Source organism: Vanellus vanellus (assembly GCF_965231255.1).
Source record: "Vanellus vanellus genome assembly, chromosome: 2".
Taxonomy (NCBI): domain Eukaryota; kingdom Metazoa; phylum Chordata; class Aves; order Charadriiformes; family Charadriidae; genus Vanellus; species Vanellus vanellus.
In genome coordinates, this window is record NC_138906.1 from 78,816,571 (window position 1) to 78,823,883 (window position 7,313).

Sequence of the window (7,313 nt, forward strand, 5' to 3'; positions counted from 1 at the left end):
AGCCAAATGAAAAACAAATGTAAAAAACTGAGGAAAAGCAGTTACAAATATACCCAGTGAAACATAATACATTTTTAATAAACCTAGCTGTAACATCAGATCAGGTGATTCTCAGAGTCAAGTGAAGCTAAAGATCCCGAAATATTACAGAAAAATAAGACCTAGTCCATAGTGCAGTGATCTGGGAGTGAGCAAACAATTCCCAATGCAGTCCATTATTAGGGAGCATCCACGGTTGAGGAAAGGGGAAAGAGTCTTATATTACCAAGGAGTGAAAAAAAGTGCATCAGTCCCTGAAAACCTAGCTATTTCTCTTCTTCTCACTTATGAGGCACTGTAAGTACAGAAAGTACTGTCAAACAGTACTCCCACTAAGCGTGAAGGCAAAAGTGGATACTGGGCTAACTGCTGAAGGTCTAATACATACTCAACAACTCACTAGAGTGTCTGCAGAGAAGAATAGAGGGAAGTTCCTTGTGGACAGTGACCATCTGGTGTTACCAAAATAATGCAATTCCAAGCAGAGCCAGCTATGGGATGTTCATTCTATTCAGAGGGGTTTTTAATTGTTTTTTTTCCATGTAAGAACAACCCCCAAACTTTCTGTTTATTTTTCAAGACCAAAATAGTATTGAAAGGTGGTTTGGTCTGCTAAAATGCAGAAGTATGTTCCTGGAGTCCAAGGATTGGTACGGTTTATAGCTTGTGCTTGTTACAAGCACAGCCACATCTGTTTCTGTACTTTGGTGAGAGCAAGGTTTTTTTACCTGAGGTCAAACTGTAGGGTCTACAGCAAGTGGATGAAGGGCCAAGTGCTCTGAGGAGAACGCATGTTTTGCTAAACTTCATTTTGATGAAAACGTTGAGAGCAGCAGTGTTGAGAGAGCAGCAGTGTTGAGAAGTATTAGAGGTCTGACAGTGGTCATGGCAGAGGAAGAGATTTGAGGAACAGTCAGGAAAAACATATCTGCTGTGTTGTAAGTCAGACCCCAGTGTATTCAGATATTCAGAAACGGATTTTAACCAGCCAGCAGTATTTGAAGGATGATTGAGGGTCAGCTTTTAATTTTCCTTCTCCACAGGTCATGGCAACAAGGCCCATGGTACATGCACAGGCCATTCTCATAGATCTTCCATACCTACCTTTTTACTATGGCAGGTGAATAAACTACAGAATCTGTCTGCAGGAACATTCATGGTCTGTTAGACAATCATAATGCACAATATCAAATATAATTCAATTGTAAAAAGCTATTACTCTTTATTGAATAATAGACTTGATGAGCAGTAAAGAAAAAAATCTGGCATCTGTAAAGGCTGTAGGGTTGGATAATAGAAATCCCAAATTTGTACATATTAAGTTACAGAGCATACAGCAGTAGGTGCACTGTCTGTGAAAGGGAAAGAGAGCTACTTTACCCTTAACAGTGTGGGAAGTTTTGCTGAAATGCAGGCGTGTACATGCGGAGCCTAATAATTGGGGTGGCTTTCAGTTTCCCAACTCAGAATAAGCTTTTTGTCTGAGGATGTCATAGCAGCGATGAGGATGGGAAAATCTAAAGACAGTAAGCAGCTTTCCTCTCACCTTGTTCAATGTTCCTTATTCTGTGAGCTGGGCTGCTGTAGCTTTTACTTTCTCCTATCAAACCTTTCCTGCACAAGGGCACAGGTTTTGTGTCTTCTCTTATTCTCTCACTTACACATATTCACATTAGATTTCCAGCTGCTGGTCAGCAGTTGCTCAAACATGCTTTTGGGGCTTCCATGAAGAGCTTCCCTGGGCACCCACACTCCTTTGTATGCTCTGGTTCAATGGGTTTGTCCTGTGTGGACGTCTGTGGACCATGCACCTAAAGGGCACAACCGGCCCTGCACAGATGGCCAGCTCTATGCCTAAAGTCCAAGATTTTCTCAACAAATATTTTTTTGCACCAACTCCTCTAGAAGAGGACACGTAGGTGTTTCTGATATGTTCTCCCAGCCAATATAATTGCCTTTTTTGAACACTCTACATTTCATACATCTGCAGCCACATGATCACCATAACAGTTCTCCACACAGGTAAGCCAGTGGAACGTCTGATAACTGCTCAGTTTCTGAATTATGCTAGCTTCCCTAATGTGAAAAACTACTTTGTCAAGGCAGGCAAGATAGCCTAAAACACCCAAAGTAAATGAGCTCATGGAAGAGAAGAAGTTTGATTCTGCCAGTAGTCATGGATGGGGCAGTACAACTTCTCCAGAGTAGACTATCACTATACACGTCTTGTATTTATCTTGTATTTGTCTTGTATTTTTTTATACACTGAATGTTTGTGCAAAAATGGTTGCAGAAGCAGCCTGTGAGTAGCTGAAAATTTTGATCAGAATGGAGCAGCTAAGTACTGTTTTGTAACTTTAACTAGGGCATTGGACCTGGGGAAATTAGATGCTTCTCCTGAAATTCAAAAGCTAAAGATGCAGTAGTGTAAAGCAAGACAAAGATTAAAATCTGCTCCATATCCATGTTTGTCCCAAGGAAGAGGTCAGCAAAAGGAGTCTGCTGCCCTTCCTTTGTGTCTAAACCAGTTCATGGTGTTTGGTCCTCTTCCCCAATGTTGGCATAATCAAGGAGACATTAAGCAGCAGAAAAAGCAGCTCTTTCCAGCATTTCTCTGTTCAGATTTTCAAATCTAATTTCTTATGGTTGCTCAGCAACTATTGTGCAGCAGTTGGTGGTAACGTTTGCTTATGCTTTGGATGGCCTGTCCATCTGCACCTTGCTTAGCAGAGGCTATATTGGCATCTCTCAGTGACCTTAAATGAACTGAGATGTGGCCAAAGAAGTCCCTTTTATAGGATTTCAGATGCTTTTTATTCAGTCAAGGTATTTTCTGTGCTGGAGACGATCAGCTCTGTGTGTCGCACGCACTGTCTGAGGCAGACTGTCATTGGTATTAGTGCTAACACTTTTAGGATGACCAGCACCTTGTATTAAACCTCTCAGAGGGCCAGTGTGTCAGGCCCGGGGTGAAGTTAATGCCTAACGTGTCCTTTCTCCTTCAGAGCTCATAGTAGCTGGTATGTCAACGTGTATTGTGTTTGCACAGCAACCCAAGGCAAAAGGAGGCCAAGCACATCCACCAGTCCTCTATGCCCCTTGGTTGCTGGTTGGCTTTAGCAATAACTCAGTTTGTTATAATAAAGCAGCAGTAAACTGGTGAGGTGTTTTTTTTCTCAGCTGCACACGCTTGCCAAAAGAAAGGAAAAGGCTTGCCCAATTGCCGCTTCTCAGGTAGCTGCATCTCACTCACTGCAACCGTGTCATGCTCGTGGTGCTCCCTGGCAAGCGGTGCTGCTCCTTGCCTGGCGCACACAGCTCCTGAGTAGCTCATCTGTGCAGCCTCTGAAGGGACCTGGGTTTAACAATGCTTTCTTCTTTTTCTTTATAGAATTAGCTCCAGTAAATGGCATTTGAAGCGATACCTTATAGAGTCTGAGTGCCTTTCTTACTGGGATCATAAGAAACCAGGACTTCTTGGTATAAAACTTTCCACCAATTATATTTGAAGGAAATAAGCACTAGTCTTCATATAGGAAAAAGAGTATTACTCAAGACTGTCGTCTTTGGCTTTTTCAGTGACAACCCAAAGATCTTCCTCTGCCCTTCTTGTCCATCCATTGCAAATCTTTTGAAGATAGAATAACAATCATGTTATACACAGGTACTAAGAAACAGTTTAAAGGAAAGAAAAATGTCAGAGGAAACTGAGAACTGCAGCCATCAGAGAGATTAGAGTCCAGTGGAAGGGTGTATATGTAAATTGGGAGTTACTCAGTAATCAGACTGTGGAAAGACACAGATCTGTCTGGTGTGGGACAAAGGGGTGTTATCTTTCCATTGATGCTCATGCAAACATTATTTTTTTACTTGTTTTGCTTTGCTTTTTGGCAGTGTACGTATTTGTAGGCTACAAGGCGTGCTGGTATGGTTCAATAGGCTGTGCAGTAACACTCAGCATCAAGCCTGTCACTGGGGAAGAGGCAGTTATGTCATAAAATCATAGAATGGTTTAGGTTGGAAAGGACCTTGAAGATCATCGAGTTCCAACCCCCCTGCCATAGGCAGGGACACCTCCCACTAGACCAGGTTGCCCAAGGCCACATCCAGCCTGGCCTTGAACACCTCCAGGGATGGGGCCTCAACAACCTCTCTGGGCAACCTGTTCCAATGCCTTACCACCCTCAAAGTGAAAAACTTCTTTCTAATATTTAATCTGAACCTGCCCTCTTCCAATTTAAAGCCATTCCCCCTCGTCCTATCGCTACATGCCCTGGTAAAAAGTCCTTGCCCAGCTCTCCTGTAGGCCCCCTTTAGGTACCGGAAGGCCGCAATAAGATCTCCCCAGAGCCTTCTCTTCTCCAGGCTGAACAGCCCCAACTCTTTCAGCCTCTCCTCATAGGAGAGGTGCTCCAGCCCTTGGATCATCCTCGTGGCTCTCCTCTCAACACGCTCCAGCAGGTCCATGTCCTTCTTATGTTGGGGACTCCAGAGCTGGATGCAGTACTCCAGGTGGGGTCTCACGAGAGCAGAGTAGAGGGGCAGAATCACCTCCTTTGACCTGCTGGCCACACTTCTGATGTCCTTCAGGATTATGTCTGCTCTGGGCACCATCTGAGTCTCCATCTTTTCTCTGTTCTGCAAGCTCATTGTTTGGCATTGCACATTTACAAGCTATGGTTCCCCACAGAAGTGCTTGCTGCCAGAGTAGAGGGTTTACCTTCTATTTTTAAGTAAATATCTCTGATTTTGTGGGAGCACTGCTGTCTACACTAGGAGCTGGTACCAGTACACTAGCAGCAGGAGGCTACTTTCCAGCTCCTGGCTGTTTTCACCACATTTTTTAGATCTCTTATAAATTAAGATGGTAATTAGAAAAAATATTATGTGAAGAGAAAGTAGATTTTTTAAAATTTATATTGTATTTTGTTCCTGGTTTTGAAATTATCGAGATATCCATGGAGAAAGTTAAAAAAAAAATACAAAGATCATAAGTGACAACTTGTGCTGCAGTAAGCTAAGTGACAACCCTTGTTTCAGCCACACCTTCTCATTTGTCACACACAGAACTCTTTTTCCCATTATAAGACTTGTGCTCTTCAGGATAATATTTTACAGCACTTGCCTTTATCATATATGCCGTTAATTGGTTTTCTTTTACATTTTATGTGAAAATATATAGGTCTGATTATGCAAGTTAATACATTCTAACATTGTTCATTTCACTCTTTTTTTTTTTTACATAAGTAATTTATATTTGAGACAAACCAGATATACACAAAATACCAATAGTAGTCATTGAAAAACATGCATGGCTATTTTTTGCCTATCCTGTTCATCAGAAAAGCCCACAGCCTGCATTTGGAGTTCTCTTCTCTTACCAGCTAATCGATATGAAAACTGTGCTTCTACTGGCAATTTTACTGTTCATACTGGAAGTGCAGCCATGTGAGAAAGCTCCACAGACTATTATGAGTCTGCTTGGTTTAGCAATTGAATTTATGTTGAGTACTGTAATTTACTGTAATTTTTCCCACATATCTCAGCATTTGGAAAAGCCCTTTGAATCCGCAGTTCTGAGATGGCACTAGTGTGTTCCCAGCATTTACCTTCTTCCCATCAGTGAGCAACAGGAAAAGCAGAGTGAGTCATCAAAGAGGTGGAATATTTTTCCTTTAAAAATGTACTTTTCATGTATCTGTGGATTTTGGACATTGTCTGCTACCAAACTGGGCGGGCTGCTCTCCTCTCCACAATCCCTCTGCTATGTCTTCCAACCGCTTACTCCACAACAGCCAGGAGGTGGTTTAGGGAACTAGGTCATCAGCAAACTAACTTTACCAAAATGTTTTCCTCTTGATTTACATCCCAGAGAACTGCTCATCACTAGATCAAGCAAGTAATAGTGGTGGCTTAAGGGAGGGAGCAGAAACACATGGAAGGAAGGTGACAAGGGGAGCATCCTCCTCCTCCTCCTCAATGGCATGAGACTGGCTCAGCCATGTCCTAAAACTGCTCTTAGTTCCCTGGCAAAAGTCAAATGCAAGAAAGAAGCAGGAGGTGAGTCCCGGGGTTCACCTATCCTGATGTCAAGTTGTCCAGTGCCTAAACTTAGCACAATGAATATTTAAAAAGAAGAGGTAGATGTTAGTGTCAGTTAGACACTTTTGAAAGGACTACCATTATTTTTACCTGCTATATTAGACTATTTCTCTGTACACTTAATTCTGCCATCTACTACCTTTAGTATTTAGTTTGCAGTGGTTTTATTATGATAAATGGAACAAATACAGGCTACTCATCTAAATACCATCACTATAGATGTTTTTATTAGTTTTTTATGCTGATGAGGAATAAAACGGAACAAGAAAATCATGGTATTGGAGGCACAAAGAAAAAGAGATTTTTTTGATAAACAAGAATGGCTGATCACAACTTAAAGTTTTATGTGGGAATTGTCTAATTCACAGCCATTACAGAGCAGGCTTTGCCAGAAAAGGCCTTCCATTATTCTGAAACCCTGTTTTTGTTATGTGGAAGTTTATGAAGAAGTTGGAGAACTTTCTAGCACATACAGGGTTTCTCACAGGAAAAAATAGCCAATGGGTCTGCCCTGCTTGAGAACAATCAATATTACACCAGAAAAGTCTTCTGCTTTCTCTGCTGTCTGAGAAATAATCCCGAGAGCCTCATTCCAGCTTGAACCATTACCCCTGATCAATATTTAAAGGAAGGGTCCCACAGGAATACTTTGCTATTCCCATACAAAGTGGCATTTTACTTGGGACCTATACATAAGTTGGGTTGGTAAAGCTAAAAGAGACCAAATACCTTAGTTTATCCTTTTAATGCAGATAGATCCCTATTCTCCTGTTGCCTTCATGTGGGAGAATCAATCACTCATCTTTAGGGCACTAAAATTATAAGTTTATTGGAGACATGCTGCTTTAGGAAAGGATCAAAATAAGATTTTCTATGCAGATGTCTCCAGAGGCCAACAGCTCTTTGGCAAATATCACATTGTGTATTTTAAGGTAGATGTCATTTTAGTGAGGCCTCCTAAAAGTAAAACATGCCTGAAGATGATGTTAGAAAGGAAATAGTTAACATTTTTTAGGTTTTTTTCTCTAATTTGGCTCTTATCAGGCAGTCTTTTACAGCAAGTTAACACATTAGGATAAAGCCTAAAGAAAATGTGCTTGCCCTTTGTCCTCAGTGTTTGCCAATGCAGATGTTACAGCAGAGAAAGATCTAATTTCCAAAATAATCTGCAT